Source organism: Pelodiscus sinensis, chromosome 29, assembly GCF_049634645.1.
Source record: "Pelodiscus sinensis isolate JC-2024 chromosome 29, ASM4963464v1, whole genome shotgun sequence".
Classification (NCBI taxonomy): Eukaryota; Metazoa; Chordata; order Testudines; family Trionychidae; genus Pelodiscus; species Pelodiscus sinensis.
Genome location: NC_134739.1, coordinates 5,490,129 through 5,509,627, shown reverse-complemented (window position 1 = coordinate 5,509,627; position 19,499 = coordinate 5,490,129). Strand labels below are relative to the sequence as shown.

The 19,499-nt window shown below is 46.1% G+C and overlaps 1 protein-coding gene across 12 annotated transcripts in view; it reads right to left on the bottom strand.

The window, feature by feature from the left end:
* The window catches only part of TANC2 (tetratricopeptide repeat, ankyrin repeat and coiled-coil containing 2), a 711,362-nt gene that overhangs the window by 667,583 nt on the left and 24,280 nt on the right, over positions 1-19,499 (bottom strand). For all 12 annotated transcript variants that reach the window (XM_075911616.1, XM_006125755.4, XM_075911614.1 and 9 more), the window contains exon 2: positions 11,129-11,183. The gene's annotated coding sequence lies outside the window, so the exon portion shown is untranslated. The remainder of the gene's footprint in view (positions 1-11,128; positions 11,184-19,499) is intronic.

Genomic DNA, 19,499 nt, shown 5'->3' with positions numbered 1-19,499 from the left:
TCGGACTAAAGCCCTTAGTCCAAACTAACGCGTCCCAGCACACACTTTCTGGTTCGAATCAGCTGTGATTCGAACTAGCGTCCCAGCGAGATCATGTTAATGAAGCGCGGAATATTTAAATCCCCGCTTCATTAACTACTTCAGTCGTCTCCTTTTGCATACCTAGTCCGAACTATCGATGCAGTGTAGACGTACCCTAAGAGTCTAGCAAGGGTGTGTATTGCGGCCTTCTGTGAGGGTTGGGGTAGAATGTGGGGAGGCACATCAGCTGGTTGATGTGAAATTTGGACACGCTTTTGGGAGGAATTTAGGTGAAGTTGCACTGTGACCTTGTCCTAAAGAAAATTGTATAAGGAGGACTGAAATAAATACACTAATGGCCACTCACCTTTCTAGCAGATATGATGGCAACAAGGAATGCTTCCTTCATTTACATGTGTAGTACAGAGCAGGTAGCTGCAGGTTTAAAGGGAGATCTCATGAGTCCCTGAAGAGGCTAGGTTTAGATCCCACGTGGGAGGAGTGAGAAACAATAACAGATAATGTGGAAATTGCAGAGATGCTTAATGACTTGCTTTGATTTTTTCCAAGAAGATTGGTAGTGATCGTGCACTAAACATAATGAATGCCAGTGAAAATGTAGTAGGTACAGAAGTTTACAAAGGGAAAGAACAAGTAAAAAATTATTTAGACAAGTTAGAGGTCTTCAAGTCACTGGGCCCTGATGAAATACATCTTAGAATACTCAAGGAGCTGAGTAAAAAGGTATCTGATCAATTAGCGATTATCTTTGAAAAGACATGGAACATGGGAAAGATTCCAGAAGACTGGAAAAGGGCACTTTTTGTGCCCATCTATAAAAACAAAAATAAGGGCAAACCTGGGAATTACAGACCAGTCAGCTTAACTTCTGAACCAGGAAAGATAAAAGACTACTTAATTAAGGAATCAGTTTGCAAATATCTGGAAGGTGATAAGTAACAGTCAACATAGATTTGTCAAAAACAATCATGTCAAACCAATCTGAAAGCTTTTTCTGACAAGGTAACAAGCATTATGGATGGGGGGCAAGCAGTGGGTGTGGTATATTTAGACTTTAGTAAAGATTTTAATACAGTAAGTGGTTCACAGTCATGCTGGCAGAGTTTTCAAGGGATCAGTTCTGGGACAAGTTCTGTTCAATAATTTAAATAATGACATACAGAATACTCTTTAAATTTTGCAAATGATACAAAGTTGGGAGGGGTTGCAAGTGCTTTGGAGAACAGGATGAAAATTCAAAATGACCTGGACAAACTGGAGAAATGGTACATGAAATTCAATGAGGACAAATGTAAATTACTTTCATCTCTGTTTCTTCCAAAATGGAGTAACTTCAATTTCTTACAGGTACTGTCAGATTGTGTCCCCTCCAGAAGAATGGGATACAGGGCAGGGAGGCTGAGAATGGGAAATTGCAATGAAGTGGGGATTTTATTCACATTGTTATGTTACATGTGAGAGCTCTACTATCCTATAGCAATCCTGTATGTGTGCCTCACTTTCCTTGAGCACTGTACTAATACCTAGATGGTGATGGAAATTTCAGTGTGATATCCTCCCACATATACAGAATGACCACTGCCCTTCATAATCTGAGCCTGGAAGGGGGTGGCACCTTTTCCCCAAAAAGCAAGACAAAGGTTCAATGAGGAAACTGGGTTGGGACCAGAAGCTGGGGGTGGATCAGTCTCAGCCGTCTTGCAAACAGGTGGGGGAGGAGGCCAGGGCTCTGGCTCTGGGCCTCCTCTTCCAAGGTTGGATTGTACTAATGCTTCTGGTCTCTGTGCTAATACATTTTTCTATGCTCTGTTCTCGTCATAGAATCCTAGGGCTGGCAGAGACCTCAGAAAGTCGAGTCCAGCCACCTGCCCAAGGCAGGACCAATCCCAAATTAATCAACCCAGCCATGGCTTTGTCAAGCCGGGACTTAAAAACCTCTAGGGATGGAGATTCTACCACCTCCCGAGGTAACCCGTTCCAGTGCTTCCACCCTCCTAGTGAAATAGTTTTTCCTAATATCCAATCTAGACCTCCCCACTTTAACTTGAGACCATTGCTCTTTGTTCTGCCATCCGTCACCACTGAGAACAGCCTTTCCCCGTCCTCTTTAGAATATCCCTTCAGGAAGCTGAAGGCTGCTATCAAATTCCGCCTCTAAATAAGCCCAAATCCCTCAGCCTCTCCTCTTAGGTAAAGTGCTCCAGCCCCCCAATCATTTTGATTGCCCTCCGCTGGACCCTCTCCAATGCGTCCACATCCTTTCTATAGTGGGGGGTCCAGAAGTGGACACAATATTAGAGATGTGCCAAATAAAGGGGAATAATCATTTCTCTAGATCTGCCGGCAATGCTCCCCCAATGCACCCTAATATGCCATTAGCCTTCTGGGCTACAAGGGCACACTGTTGAGTCGTGTCCAGATTCTTATCCACTGTAATCCCCAGGTCCTTTTCTGCTGAACTGCTACTTAGCCATTCGGTCCCCAGCCTGTAACAATGCTTTGCATTTTTCCATCTCAAGTGCAGGACTCCGCACTAGTCCTTGTTAAACCGCATCAGATTTCTTTTGGCCCAATCCTCTAATCTGTCTAGGTCACTCTGGTCCCTATCCCTGCCCTCCAATGCATTTACCTTAGTGCAGGGGTCTCCAAACTACGGCCCGGGGGCCGGATGCGGCCCGCGAGGCCCTCTCATCCGGCCCGTGGAGACCTTTTTGGATTCAAAGGCAGAAGAAGTGAGATTGTTTCAAAACCCATTTGAAGCAGATGTGGCCAGTTGCCCAGATGAACTGCAGCTGGAAGTCATTGAGTTGCAAGCAAATGACCTCCTTAAGGACAAGTTCAAAATAGGACTGGTGGGTTTTTACCAGTTTTTGCCCAAGGAAGACTTTCCTAATGTCAAAACTTTTGCATCAAGGTACCTTTCAATCTTTGGAACAACATACCTGTGTGAACAAACATTTTCAAGAATGAAATATGTGAAGAACAATTTGAGAACAAACTTGTCCGATGATAATCTCAGGTCACTGTTGATGTTAGGGACAACAAATCTAAAGCCAGAAATGTCTGCTATTTTGGCATCCAGGAAACAATTTCACCATTCACACTAATACAGGTGTTCATGTGTAGTGTATGAATGTGTTATTAAATAATAACTGAATAAAATAATATTAAATACATAATTAAAAACAACATCCATGTTTTGATTGTTTTTTATTTGGACCTCAAGTGTGTAGTCGGCCCCCGAACTGCTGTTTGATAGTTAATGCGGCCCTCGGGCTGAAAAGTTTGGAGACCCCTGCCTTAGTGTCATCCGCAAACTTGCTGAGGGCACAATGCATCCCCTCATCCAGGTCATTAATGAAGATGCTGAATAAAACTGGCTTTAGAACCGATCCTTGGGGCACTCCACTTGAAACCGACCGCCAACCAGACATCGAGCCATTGACCACTACCCATGGGGCCCGACAATCTAGCCAGCTTTCTATCCACCTTACAGTCCATATTTCCTTAACTTGCTGGCAAGAATATTGTGGAAGACCATATCAAAAGCTTTGCTGAAAGCTATGCTTTTGTCACCTGATAAACCTGTTCTGCCTGCCTGCTAGCTGTCAGTCACATCTGACTGCAGATAGGGGAACAGGACCCGATAACTCCTCTGCACTTTGATGACAGCACTGCAATACCATGTTCGTGTAAGAAATTGAAATGTGAGGTGGAGTGCCGGGGGCTTAGGACAGGGGCTTGTGGTGTGTATAGATGTGATTGTGGATGTGGGGACTCAGAGCGGGGGCTGGAGGTGTGGGGAGTACAGGAGTCAGGGTTGGGAAGTATAAGAAGCAGCTCAGGTCAAAGAGTTGAGGAAGAGCTTAGGACTTGAGTATATGTGTGTAGGGGATACAGGAGAGCAAGTGCGCTTTTAGGAAGGACATGAGGGCTGAGCCCCCCCACCTAGGTTCATACCAGAAGGCTGCTTACTGTTCCCCCTCATCACTGTCAGGGAGTGAGAGAAAAGCACACAGCATGAGTCACTCACTCCTCAGCCCCCTCCTATTTGGAGTCAAGGGGGAGAAGAATGCATGCAACACTGTGTTTTCCTCTTGCTCCCTGATAGGCAAGTAAGAATCTCAAGAGGGAACGGGGGGACGGGGGGCGAGAAGTTCAGCCCCCCACCCTCTCTAAATGGTGCCTGGTGGAAGGGCTCAGAGCTGAAGCAGTCCTGGACCAGTGCAGGGGGCACTCCCCATTAACCTACTTGGCTGCCTTCTGCTTAGCGTGGCAGCCTGCAGGAGAGCCTTGGGACTGGAAGCATGCCTTGATTTCTTTTGCAGCTGAGCACCCCAGCCCTGCAAGAAGGAGCTGGCTGAACAACATACAGGCTTACATTCACTTATAGAAAGAAACAATCCATTACACATGCAAAAATGGGAAATGACTGCCTAGGAAGGAATATTGTGGAAAGGGATCTAGACGTTATAGTGAAATTACAAGCTAAATGAGTCAACAGTGTAAGACTGCTGCAAAGAAAGAACCACAATCATTCTGGGGTGAATGAGCTGGAATGTTGTAAGCAAGACATGATACATTTATTATTCTGCTCTACTCTATGCACAACGCCTCTCCTCGGGATTTGGACTTATTTACTCAGCAGAAGAGAAGAGTGAGGGGGGATTTGATAGCAGCCTTCAACTTCCTCAAGGGAGGCTGTTCTCAGTAGTGATGGATGGCAGAACCATGAGCAATAGTCTCAAATTACAGTGGAGGAGGTCTAGGTTGAATATTAGAAGACACAGGACAACAGCCCAGCTCTACCCTGGGTACCTCATGAATCTTGGTATTGTTCCAAACCCTCTTTGAGGGGGAGGACAGGCCTCTTGGGAGTTCAACCGGATCATATCAGGAAAGGAATATCAACCTCTCCTTCAAAAGAAGTTGGAACCCCAAGGACTGCCCAAAGTCTCCAGTGTAGTAACAATAGACTTTGTGTGAACAGTGTGCCAATGCCAAAACAGACACTGTGGTCTGTTCCAGAAGATATTGAGAGAGGAATCTTCACCTCATGCAAGCTATTTAGTTCCATGCAATGAGGAGCAATGGTAGTTCGAATTAGGAGTTTTAGTTCGAACTACCTAGCCCGTGTCGCGTGCAGGTAGTTCGAACTACCAGGCATTTAAAAATGGCGGCGCCCAGGAACTTCATTTGTACGTTCGAATGACAACATTAGCCACCCTAGTCCGAACTAGGGTGGCTAGTGTAGACATACCCTTTAAGATAATTTGTCTTTTATGTTCTGCCTCCTCCTCTGCTGCTTGAACTCTGTAAAGCTCCAGCTTCATCTGAACCTCACTCACTCATTTTGCTGCTTTTCCTGCCTATTTCTCTTACCCAAAATAAGCAAACAGAAAACAACAAACCAGTAACCATTTTGTCTGTTGTTTAAATATCATGCTTAGAACACACTTAAAATTACTACCAGCATCCAGAGCACCCAGCTATGCACATTTACCCTGCTCACTGCACCACTGGGACAGATGACTCCTTGGGGAAGTTTGCTGGGGTTATGATTATGCCACTAGCACTCGCCTCCTTGCTCTCTGGGGTCCCCACCACCCTATCCTGCTGGGGCAGATTCTCTGGTCTCCCCTAGACAATGCACTGAGTTGGGGTAACTGCCCCTCCTGAAGAGCAATGCAGCACTGAACCACTTCAACTCTGGGAGAATGCAGTTCTGAGGCACAGCACCCAGAAATCCCACCTCCAATCTTCTTTATCAATGAAAGAAAACATGCACACTGATTGCTCCTTTCAAGTAACAATTATTTACACCGGGCTTGTTAACAAAAGTGACTTTATTAAGTACCTACAACAGCATTTAAGTTGTTGCAAGTGAAAATGGACAGAGCAAAGTAAATTACAGAATTAAAATGAAAAGAAAACACATAGCTAGTTCTAATCCACTAGAAACTTATTACAAACAGTCTCTTACCCTAAAGGGCTTGCTCTTATTTCAGTAGTCTTCAAGTAAAAAGATGATCTTTTACTCTGACTTGCGTCTCCAGTGGTTCCCTTTGTATTTACACTATAAGGTTATTTCAAAATAAGTTATTTGAAAATAGTAAGTCCGGAAATAATGCGTCCATGCTAGAAATCCCTATCGAAATAGTGCAGAGCTATATAGAAATAGCATTTCCACATTCATTGGCACCTGAATTGCATTTAAGGCCCCCTAGAACCACTCCAGCCAGGATAGCAGTCACTTCCTGTAGCTGCTGCCTGAAGCTATCTGAGGATTCTGCTTAAAGGGGCTCCCCTTTATAGCTGTGTCTCAGTCTTCACTTTTGGCTAAGTCCTTGAAGAACAGCACGTGCTCTGGTTGCCCTTGCAACCTCCACAGCACTTCCAGCATGGAGCCAGACCTGCTCCAAAGTACTCACCGGCTCTTAGACCTGCTGCTGCAACTTATGGCACAGATTATGCAGGCTGCCCTCATGCTACTGCTTAAGGACAACAATCAGCCTGGAATGGGTTGCTCCTTCACGCATGCCCGGATGCTTCTCATGCACCACATTTGCTTTCATCCTACCATGCAACACCGCTTCTGGTGCCAGGAAACCAGTGCCGACTGGATCGTCATGCAGTGGCTCCAGAACTTCCGAATGTGGAAGGACACCTTCCTGGAATTGTGCAAGTGGCTTGCCTCTGCCCTCCAATGGACACCCAGGAGTGACCTGCCAGCCTTCCTCTCCCCCCCCCCCCCCCCAAAGTGTGTTACCATCTCTATTTGGAAGCTCACTATGCTGGTCAGATAACACTCCACCGGGAACCAGTTTGACATGGGGAGATCAACCACAGGGGCTGCGCTCATGCAGGTATAACTCTCTTGCTATTGTCCCAGGAGGGTGGAAAGGCACTGCAATGGCTTCCCTAAGGAAGGGGGGAGGTGGAATCTTCCTCCCTGGAGGTTTTTCAGTCCTGCCTTGACAGAGTCCTACCGGAGATGGAACACTTGGGGTTGGTCCTGCAGTAGGAAGGCCTTGAGCTCGGAGAACTCCCGAGGGCTCTGGCAACCCTGTGATTCTATGACTATCATTCTACAGGTGGTGAGGGCCATGAATGCCATCCTGCTGCGCAGGGTCATCATCCAGGGTGACATGGACCGCATCGTCACTAGCTTTGCCACTATGGGCTTCGCCAACTGCAGGGGGTCATTGACAGCACCCACATCCCCATCCGGGCCCCCAACCACCGGGTCTCCGAATATGTCAATCGGAAGGGGTACTTTTCAATGGTCTTGCAGGCTGTTGTGGACCACTGGGGCCACTTTACCAACATTAACATTGAATGGTCGAGGAAGGTGCATGACACCCGCATCTTTAGGAACTCCAGCCTGTTCCAGAGGATACACACCAGCACTTTTTTCCCCAACCACACCCTCAGGATCAGGGAAATGGGCATGCCTATGTGCAGCGTGGGTGAGGCAGCCTACCCCTTGCTCCCTTGGCTAATGAAGCCCTACCCAGGACACCTAGACCCCACTAAGTAACAATTCAATGCCAAGCTTAGCACTTGGCGCATCACAGTAGAGGGCGCCTTCAGCTGCCTCTAAGGGAGGTTCTGGCATCTCCTCACCCGCCTGGACCTTGGCGACCAGAACATCCCCCAGATGGTGGCAGCCTGCTGCATGCTCCACAACCACTGTGAAAATAAGAGGGAGACTTTTTTGCCAGGGTGGGGGGCAGAAGCTCAGCAGCTCGCAAGGGCTTTGGAGCAGCCACATACTGCTCCCATCCAGCAAGCCCATGAGTGGGTTGTGCGCATCCAGGAGGCCTTGAAGGAGACTTTCATACAAGGCCCACTGTGACACTCTTCTTTGGGCCTTTCCTCAAGGGGCCTCGGCACTTCCCCTTTGTGCCTTTCCTCCCACACCCCTCCCTTCCCACTCCACCCCAAAGACCAAATAAAAAAGACTTTTTGTTTCAAACAATGAACTCTTTTCCATTTATTTGGGGAACATATAACAGGGGAGGAACTGGTGAATGAACCTGGGAGGGGAAAGTGATGGGGCTAGGAATGGCACCTGCCTCACGTGATTCCACTGCCTCATGTGCAGGGCCTTGGCATCCCTGGGGGATGCTAGGAGGAGAAACCGGGGACGCAAGGGAAGGGATGGTTACTGGAGGAACTCCATGGCAGCGACCATGTGCTCGACAGCGCTGATGTACGCTGTGCACATCACTTCCTGATGCCAGGACAGTTGTTGCCAAATGTTGTGCCCCAGCTCCCGGTCAATACAGCACTCCTGGCAGACCTCCTCAAAGTTCCTGTTCATGGAACAGAGGCACTCCAGATGTTCCCACTCCAGGTCATCGCAGGGTCACCGGTGCTTGTGGCTCTCGTGGGGTACAGAGGATAAAGCGGAAGGTGGTGGACCATGCTCACAACTGGTCTAGCTATGAAGAAAAATGCAAAAGGCAGTCAGCCCAGGAAGCAGTATGCATGAAGCCTAGCCCTAATGTCTGAGTTGAAACCAAAGTTCTTGGTTCAAACAATGGCAATGTGTTTCAAGTAAAGCCACTTGTGGCCTAGACACTGTCCTGCAGGGGCAAGGACATTGCAGATGACCCTTGCTACCCCCACATCCAGGAGACAAGCAGGCATGAGACTGCAGGAGGGAGGAGAGGGAACAGGGCAGCTTGACTTCCCTCTGTGCCACGCACATCCTGGGTCTGGCAGTGGCGGCATCCTGCAGAGAGAAGCCTTCTATCCCTGCTTGCTGGAGAAGGGGATGGGTGTTGGGGTAGGTGTGTTTGAGTGGCAGACACTGGTTGCCAGGAAGGATGGTACTGGGGTCCCTCCACTTCCCCCCAGCAGGCTCCCCTGCAGGGGATCAGTGTCCTCCACATCACCATGCGTCACTGAGAGTGGATGCTGCCCCAAAAGTGCAGGCATGAGCTTGCATGGTGTGCAGCACTGCTGTGTGTTTCCCTGACCCCAGCCTCCTTAGTGGTGGCTCATGGTGGGAAACTGAGTCAGGAGTTATGCAGGCCTGTCCAGGAACCTTGTGAGGAGCAACAGGTTCCTATGTGGCAGCCTCATGGGGCTGTCTGTTCTGGGATGGCAATACACGTGCAGCCACATGCACAGGCTGTCGTGTGATTCCCAGGTCGAGAAGACAGAGCGAGGAGTGCACAGCGCCTCAAAGCCCATCCCTCACATGCAGATAGGAAAAGTAATGGAACTCACCTGATATGCCTTCCTTGGCCTCGTCAGAGCCCTGGGAGACATCCCAGGGGGAAGAGTGGGGAGGGGACATTTCCAGGCGGAGGATGAGCTCCTGGATGGCATGCATGGTGTCAACGTGGGCCTCCTGTTCCTCCTCCTCCACAGCCCCGTCCTCCTCAAGGCTGAGGATGGGCGTGGCCAAGGTGGAGTCCACAAAACGGGAGGAGGGGGGGGCTGGGCCCCCTTCCGGGATGCCATCAAACTTAGTGTAAAAACAGGTTTAGGGTGCCACCCCTGAGCAGAAACTTTGTTCCCTGGCCTTGGGGTAGGCCTGGCGGAGTTTTCACCTTCATCCACACCTGGCCCTGGGTGCAGCAGTGCCCCTTTTGGGCTAGGCTGGCAGCCATTTGGCCACAGACATTGGCATTCCTGTGCCTTGTGCAGAGATCCTGGAGATTCAACTTCTTACCTCAGACTGGGACCTTCCTCTTCTGCCCAACCAGGCGCTTCAGAAGTGGCTGCAGGCTTGCTTGCAGCTGTGGGGGGGCTCAGAGGGAGCACTGGGGTCTGTCATGGCAGCAGGCAAGAGCAGTGAAGGCTGCTGGTGTGTGGCATGGGACTGGCAGGGTGCCACAAGCCCTTGCCCTCCTGCCTGTACCTTTAAAGGCTCTTACCCAGGCCCTTTCCCAGACCAGCCAAAGACAAAAGGACAGATAGCTTCCCACTGATAATATAGATTCCACCCTGGACGGGAATCTTTTGTTCTCTATCCCTACCTTCCATGGAAAATTACCTGGTCAAACTGGTATCCCCTCTACCAGATGGTAAGGTCACAAGTCTTCCGAGTACTAATCACTGCTTAGACTTAAAGGATACACAATGTTGTTCTCAAGTCATTAAGTTCATCATCCAGTCATTAAGGTTTCCGGGCACCCCATTAAGGCTTCCGGGTGCCCCATTAATGGCTCACATTTGCATATTTAAAACTATTTAAAAAAACCTCATACATTCTATTTCTAACTTTACATACAAGAAGGATACAAGTACCCAAATAAGATATACAGATCCAGCAATTTGTAACATTAAAATTGATAGGTAACAGAATGTATTTTGTCCAAACCATCTGTGAGTTATGCATACTTATATTCATAAGCCATTTTCATAAAGTATGGGGGTGGAATCGTCAAAAGAACCATATGGAGAGTTCCAACTCAGGCCATGCACAGTAAAAAGGAACTGAGAGGGATCACGGCCATGCAGCGCCGACATAACCTTGGGAGGGGCCCTAAAAAGATGCAAGGCACATATGCTGCCTGGACAAGACCTTCTGTGAACATCTTTTCAAGCTCCAGCAAGTAGAAGTGATTATACATAAGCATAAGCTTTCGTGGGCAAAGACCCACTTCGTCAGATGCATGTAGTGGAAATTTCCAGAGGCAGGAATAAATATGCAGGCCAGGATCAGGCTGGAGATGACCAGGTGGATCCAATCAAGGAGGATGAGGCCCACTTCTAGCAGCTGATCTGGAGGTGTGAATTCCAAGAGAGCAGAAGCTGCTTTTGTAGTTAGCAAGCCATTCACAGTCTGATCCTGGCCTGCATATTTATTCCTGCCTCTGGAAATTTCCACTACATGCATCTGACGAAGTGGGTCTTTGCCCACGAAAGCTTATGCTCCTACACTTCAGTTAGTCTATAAGGTGCCACAGGACTCCTCGTCGCTTTTGCAGATTCAGACTAACACGGCTACCCCTCTGATACTTGACATACATAAGCACACAGTCTATTTGACAAAACAATACTAATGAAGGAGAATAATCAGTGTGTTGATGCTATTTTCCATTCATACCAGCCAGTACAGAATTACCTGATGGAGCTGGAAAAAAGTCAGCAGAGGCCTTTCTTCAATTAATCGTCCCCACCTAAAAAATAAATAAATAATTAAAAAAACTGAGAAAAATAAACAAAGTTCAGAATCTGAAAAGAAGAAACAACATATACTTGTGTGTTCACTTTATAATTTTTGGAGGCACCATAAAATAAAATAAACAAAGGAGGAAGAGGATGGAAGTCACCTAATACTACAGATTTCATTCAGGGAATTGTACTTAAAGTCACCCATCAATTAACAGAATAAAAATGAATCAATGAAAATCTGTAGAATATACTCAGTCCAAAGGTTTATGTTCTGGAGGATAGTATATAGATCACTCTGCACTTGAGACACAAGAGATCAATTTTTGGCCCTGCTGGTTAAATCCAGTAACATTGCAAAGATAAGGCAACATCAGGCTATCATCCAAACAACAGGAGGAAAGTGGAAACAAACAAAAGAAGGTAAATCAATTGCTGTTTCTGTAATGCTGAATAAGAAACCAATGCTTGCAATCTAAAACATCTATACTAGCAGTAAACCTAACCCCATTAAATAAAAGAAATCTTTAAAAAAAAAATCAGTATTTGCCTCTAATTTTCTGATATTCTCTTTCCGGCATGTTTTAGATTTCACGGTCTCTTACATAAAACTACTTCTATAAATGCCGTGGTAAATCTATGTTGGCAACAGCCTCTGACCAGTCAGAATTAACAGTCTCAAGAAGGAAACAATATACTAACACAGAGTCAGATTTAGTGTTCTTTGTGTCTCAGATACTACAGGTTGGACCTCTATAGTCAAGACTTTCATTGTCCAGCAACATCTGTGGTCTAGGATCTCTGTAGGTTTATGGATAGCTGGGTTAAAATTATCTTTTATCCTTGAAGCATATTAGTTTCCCTCCCCTCCCGCCCCGGGAATTCCTATCTTAAGGATATTTACCCACTTGTTGGTGACTACTTTTGTTAATCTCCCCTTAGCACATACTGCTGGATAAAAACTGTTTTCTCCCCTAATTATTACACTTTTTCTTTGATCTAGTTTGTCTTGCAAAGTGGCTTTTTAGGTCTAATAGATTATATAGCTTGTGCATACCTTTTCATGCATTAAGGAACATGAATTAGATGACTATCGGGTTGCACACAGCTCATGCAGAGTCCTCATTTGGGGATCTCTACAGTAATAAGTAATAGTAGCATCTATAATATGAAGGGGCAGTGACAGTTGACAAAATCTGCATTACTTTACCTGGGGAAATCTTGTATGCTTCAAATGAGGGGGAAATAAAATGTCTCTGACAGTTAAACCCTTCTACCCTGTCCCCCACCCTTTTCCATGTTGTGAAGCCAAATACATATTAGGGCAGAGAATAATACTGTGGACATGGTTTCCTCCTTTCCATGCCCTACCCCCTGCAGGCTTTGACAGTCTTCAACCACCATTGCAAATACAAGAGTATAGCCCTTCAACTGATACATATTATGCCCCGGACATAAAATTCATAATTTAACATGGGGAAACTAATTGCAATGGAGAACACTCAAAAGTATTGTGGTGACAAAATATTTGCATTTAAGATGTTGAAAACTTAACAATGAAAACTTTTGCAAATATAGCTGTTAGCCATTTTTAATGGCTTCAATTTTCCAAATACAGTAAACTTCCGATAATCCGGCACCTTTAGGACCCAGGGGGTGCCGGATTATCAGATATGCCAGACTATCAGAAGGGGGGGCTATGAGGGGTCTGGGGTGGGGTGGGGGGATGCTACCCCAGACCCCCTCATAGCCCTCCCTTCTGATGGGGACTCCTGGGGCAGAGCCGGACTGATTCAGCCGCTGCTGGTCAGATTCAGCAGCGGCTGAATCGGGGACGCCTGCAGCAGAGCAGCTGGGGTGCTGCTGGGTTGGTCCGGTAGCCCCGAACCTTGGCGCCGCAAGACCAACCCGTCAGCACCCCAGCTGCTCTTGGGGACGCCTGGGGCAGAGAACTGCGGTGCTGACGGGTTGGTCCCACAGCGCCGCTCCTCGGCGCTACTGGACCAACCCAGCAGCACCCCAGGTGACCCAAGTCAGCCACTGCTGATACTGATCAGCGGCTGCCTCCAGAAAGCCAGAGGCAGAGCTGCTCTGCCCCGGGCTTTCTGGAGTCAGCCCTGGTCAGTTTCAGCAGCGGCTGAATCGGGACGCCTGGGACAGAGCAGCTGGGGCGCTGCTGGGTTGGTCTGGTAGCGCCAAACCTCGGCGCTGCGGGGACCAACCCAGCAGCACCCCAGCTGCTCTGTCCCAGGTGTATCCAAGTCAGCTGCTGCTGAAACTGACCAGCGGCTGATTCCAGGAAGCTGGGGCAGAGCAGCTCTGCCTCTGGCTTTCTGGAGTCAGCCGCTGATCAGTATCAGCAGTGGCTGAATCCGGGACAGCTGGGGTGCTGCTGGGTTGGTCCCGCAGCCCCGAGGGGCAGCGCTACTGGACCTACCCGGCAGCACTCCAGCTGTTCTGCCCCCTGCTTCCTGGATTCAGCGCTGGTCAGTTTTAGCAGCGGCTGAACCGGAGAAGCTGGGGGCAGAGCAGCTCCAATGGTCCGGCTGCCCGGAGCACTTCCGGGTTCCTGATGGTGCCGGACCATCAGGAGTGCCGGACCGTCAGATGCCGGACCATCGGAGTTTTACTGTATTTTCTTTACAGTCTAACACTAGACATTTGAATATAGGAGTGGAACGGTTTTCCATAACATGGAAAGGGAGGGGCACAGACAGGAGACACCTGATACTGAGAGTAGCCACTTGGGGCAGCAAGCACAGAGGAGAGCCATACTGCAGAGGGGCAACTGGAGGCAGCCACACCAAGAGAGTAGACAGCAGGGATGGGGCTCCGCCATCTTGGCTGACATCAGACAGAGCCTCCTTACGCCCAATCCCCCACACCATCAGACCCTTGCCCTGAAGTATCCGGGCAACGCTGGGTACGTCTTCTAATTTTATTAATAAGAAGAAAGGAAGGAAGTTGTGAGCTATTCATGACTTCCTATTGGGTCACACCAAAAGCTCAGTCTGCTGTCTTCTGACAGTGGTCAATGCCAGGTGCCCCAGAGGGAATGAACAGAACAGGTAATCATCAAGTGATCCCTCCCCTATCACATATTCTCAGCTTCTGACAAACAGAGGCAATGGACATCATTCATAGAATCATAGGGTTGGAAGAGACCTCAGGAGGTCGGGGTCGGGAAGGAATTTTCCTCCAGGGTAGATTGGCAGAGGCCCTGGAGGTTTTTCGCCTTCCTCTGTAGCATGGGGTACAGATCACAGCTAGAGGATTCTCTGCATCTTGGGGTCTTCAAAGTATTTGAAGGCTTCAATATCTGAGATATAGGTGAGAGGATTATTCTAGGAGGGATGGGTGAGATTCTGTGGCCTGCACTGTGCAGGGGGTCAGACTAGATGATCATAATGGTCCCTTCTGACCTTAAGGTCTATAAGTCCAACCCCCTGCAATAAAGCAGTACCAATCCCAACTAAATCATCCCATCCAGAGCCTCCACTTCCCTAGATAACCCATTCCAGTACTTTACCCAGCCTTCTAGTGAAATAGGTTTTTCTAATGTAACATTTTCTAATCTAATTTAGACCTCCCTCACTACAACTTGAGAGCACTGCACCTTCTTCTGTCATCTGTCACCACTGAGAACAGCTTCTCTCCATCCTCTTTGGAAACTCCCTTCAGATAGTTGAAGGCTTCTATCAAATCCCCCATCACCCTTCCCTTCTTTAGACTAAATAAGCTCAAATCCCTCAGCCTCACCTCAGTCATGTGTTCCAGCCCCTTAATCATTTTAGGAGAAAGTCCAGGGGAGGGCAACAATGTAGCCATACACTTTTTGTAATGGGATGTCCAGAATTGGACACAATACTTCAGATGTGGCCTCACCTGCTGGGAATAAAGGGGAATAACCACTTCTCTAGATCTGCTTTCAATGTTCCTACTAATGCACCACAATATGCCATTAAGCCTTCCACACTGACTCGTATCCAGCTTCTCATCCACTGTAATCCCTCACATCCTTTCCTGACAAACTGCTGCTTAACCAATCGGTCTCCATCCTGTAAGAGTGCTTGGGATTTTTCCATCCTAAGTGCAGAACTCTGAATTTCTTGTTGAATCTCATCAGATTTTTTTTGGCCCAATCCTCCTATTTATCTACCCATCCTGGCTAAATCCTCCATGAATTTATCTAGTTATTTTTTTAACCCTGTTCAACTCCTGGTCTTCACAATGTCCTCTGACAAGGAGCTCCATGTATTGAACCTGCCTTATGCAAAGAAATACTTCCTTTTGTTTTAAATCTGCTATCAACTAATGTCATGTGATGAACCCTAGTTCCTGTATTATGAGAGCAAGTAAATAACTTCTCCTTTTTCCATTCTGGTCATGATTTTATAGACCTCTTCATATCCCCCTCTATTCTAAGCTGAAAAGATTCCTTTATTCTATGCTGAAAAGTCCCAGTTCTATTAATCTCTGCTCATGTGGCAGTAGTTCCAAACCCCTAATCATTTTTGTTGTCCTTTTCTGAAATTGTTCCAATGCCAAGATTTTTGAGATGAGACCACCACAACTGCACACAGTATTCAAGATGTGGCCATACCATGAATTTATATAGACAAAATAAGATATTCTCTGCCTTATTCTCTATCCCTCTTTTAATTATTCCTAACATTGTTAGCTTTTTTTACTGCTGCTGCACATTGAGTAGATGTTTCCAGAGAACTATCCACAATGACTCCAAGATCTCTAAGTGGAAATAGCTAATGTAGTCCCCAACATTTTATACCTATAGATGGGATGTTTTCCAATATGCATTACTTTGCATTCCCCAAAATTTAAAATTCACCTGCCAATTTGTTGTCTAGTCACACTTACTTCGGTGTGATCCTTTCGACGTTCTTCAGCATCTGCTTTGGACTTCACTATCTTGATCAGTTTAGTGTCATCGGCAAATTTTGCCACCTGTTTACCCCATTCTACAAATCATTTATGAATATGTGGAATAGGATTCATCCCAGTACAGAATCCTGCGGGACACCACTAGTTACCGCTCTCCATTCTGGAAACTGACCATTTAGTCCTCTTTGTTTATCATCTTTTAACTAGTGATCACTCCATGAGAGGACCTTCCCTCTTGACCCATGACAGCTTACTTTGCTAAAGAGTCTTTGGTGAGGGACCCTGTCAAAGGCTTTCCGGCAATCTAAGAACACTATGTCCACTGGATCTCCCCCTTGCTCGTATGCTTACTGACCCCCTGAAAGGATTCTAGTAGATTGGTGAAGCATGATTTCCCTTTAGAAAACCCATGTTCATTCTTCCCCAATAAATTATGTTCATCTATGCGTCTGACAATTTTGTTGTTTACTACAGTTTCAACCAATCTGTCCATTACTGTAGTTAGACTTACTGCTCTGTAACTGCCAGGATCACCGTTAGAACTCTTTCTGAAAATTGGTATCACATTAGCCATCTTCCAGTCATTTGCTACAGAAGATGATTTAAAGGATAGGTTAATAAACCACAGTTACTGAGTTCTGCAATTCCACATTTGAGTTTTCAGATCTCTCTGGTGAATGCCATCTGGTCTTGGTGACTTGTTACTGTTTAGATTATTGATTTGTTCCAAAACCTCCTCTAATGACACCATAATTTGGAACTATTCCTCAGATTTGTCACCTAAAAAGAATGGCTCAGCTTTGGGAATCTCCCTCACATCCTCAGCTGTGAGGGCTGATGCAAAGAATTCATGAAGTTTCATTGCAACGAGCTTAGAGTCTTTGAGCACTCCTTTAGTATCTCAATCGTCTACTGGCACCACTGTTTGTTTAGCAGGCTTCCTGCTTTTGATGTGCTTAAAAATAACCTTTTGCTTTTTTGCTTTTTTTTTTAGTTTTTGGATAGCTATTCTTCAAATTACTTTTTGCCCTCCCTAATAATATTTTACACTTCATTTGATAGTTTAAAATCCTATTTTCTTTGCTAAGATTTAACTTCCACTTTTTAAAATGATGCCTTTATATACATTTCACTGGTTCTTTTACTTGGTTGCTAAGTCATGGTTGCAAATTTTTTGTTCTCTCGCTGCATTTTAACTTGGGATATACATTAGAGAAGAGCTTCTATTATGGTGTCTTTGAAAAGTTGCCATGCAGCTTTCAGGAATTTTACTTTTGGCACTGTACCTTTTATCTTCTGTTTAAGTAACTTTCTCACTTCTTAAATATAGTAGGATGATTAAATGCAAGACCAAAGCTACTAGATATATGGGATGATAAATATAGATGGAGCAAACCCTGCATTGGCTTACAGACTATGATGGCCTCAGTATGTGAGAATATAGTATTTAAAATAGCCTTTCATAAAGTCTCCCTTTACAGGTCAAAATAACTTTCCATTTTGCATTTGAATTAGCCTGCGATCTTTGAGCACCTGCGCTTTGAAGCATGCTAGTTTTATTTTCCCCCAAGGGAAAAAAAGATAATTTCAGCACAGCTATCCATAACACCCAAGAGCATGCTGGACCACAGATGTTGATGGACTATTAAGGGTTCAACCTGTAATAACAAAAGAGTCAAATCTAGTGTCCTGCTATCTTAATACAGATTTGAGTGTCATCGATATACATTTTCTCAATGAGTCCTGGAGGTACATGCAAGTGTTTATACAGCAAACGTGTTTGTACAGTTGTTACAATTTATCACTTCTGTTCACTATATCTGTAGTAAACTAGATTTACCTGGCATTGCTCAAGTCAGTAGTGTCCCCATACAAACTGGGAGGGGAAGCTTCAGTACCCTCCCCTCCCCATCCTCTCTAAAGAGTACTGAGGAGGTAGGCTCAGATGGAGCTGGGGAGGAGGAGGTCAGTATGCAAACTGTCCCAATGAAAGAGGACTACCCCAGCGATCTCTCACCACAGCAGCATGGGGCACATGAAAAGCACCCTCCTCCATGGTTGCTGCAGCTTCAGCAAGCATAGCAAGGGGAAAGGGTACATGTCCTCCAGTTGGGGGACAGATACATACACAAAACAGAATAACTCACTCATATATAGTACATAGTCCCTTTCTCTGCCTCTGCTCCAATGGGATTAGTGTTCTCTGAGTCCCCATCTTTGGCCCCTTGCTGCCACCCTGTGGTCATTATACAGTATAACTGTCTCTACTTTCCATCCTATATCCCCTACTGTCCCATTTGGTCATTATATAGTACAGCCCTCCCTTTTTCTTTTATGAGAAGCAATCCCATTCCAGGCACATCCCATTTTCCTGGCACAACCAAATCCTTAGCTTTTTTTAAGTTGTGCTAAGAGGAAGCTGCATAGTGAATTTAGTGGTCCTAGCTCTTACTGTTTAGGAAGAGTTCTTCAACAAAACAGATACCCACAAACTTTCAAATATATACTAGATCATTAGCAGATGCTTAGATTTCAACACAAAAGCCACAACTTCTTTCAAATGTTCATTAGGAACAATATTTTAAAGAAACTATTCAAAAGCATTCATGCTCTGAAAACAAAACACTCATAGAATCTTAAGGTGTGTCTTGACTACAGGGTTTGGTTGACAAAAATAGACTTTTGTCGACAAAACTAAACCTCCGTCTACACTATCACCGAGTTCTGTCAACAGTAAGTCAACAGAACGTGGCAGTTTTGTCGATGGCGGTAAACCTCATTCTAAGAGGAATAACACCTTTTTTCGACACGTCGAAAAAAGGCACTATTGCATCCACACTGCTTTTTCAAAAGAGAGTGTCTAGACTCTGTCAAAAAAGCGGCTTGCTTTGTCGACAGAACTGGCTGTAGTCTAGACGCTCTTTTTCAACAGAGGCCTGTAGTCTAGACGTACCCATAGAGTTGGAAGAGAGCTCAGGAAGTCATCGAGTCCAACCCACTGCCCAAAGCAGGACCAACACCAAGTAAATCATCCCAGCCAGGGCTGTGTCAAGCCAGGACTTAAAAACTTCTAAGGCTGGACATTCCACCACTTCCCTAGGGAACCCATTCAAGTGCTTCACCACCCTCCTAGTAAAACAGTTTTTCTAATATCCAAACTAGACTTCCCCCACTGCAACTTGACAGCATTGCTTCTCATTCTGTTATCTGTCACCACTGAGAACAGCCTCTCTCCATCCTCTTTGGAAGCCCCCTTTCAGGCAGTTAAAGACTGCTATCAAATCCCCTCACACTTGTCTTCTGCAGACTAAATAAGCCCAAATTCCTCAGCCTCGCCTCATAAGTCATGTGCTTCAGCACCCTCATCATTTTTGTTGTCTTCTGCTGTATTTTCTCGAATGCGTCTACATCCTTTCTATAAC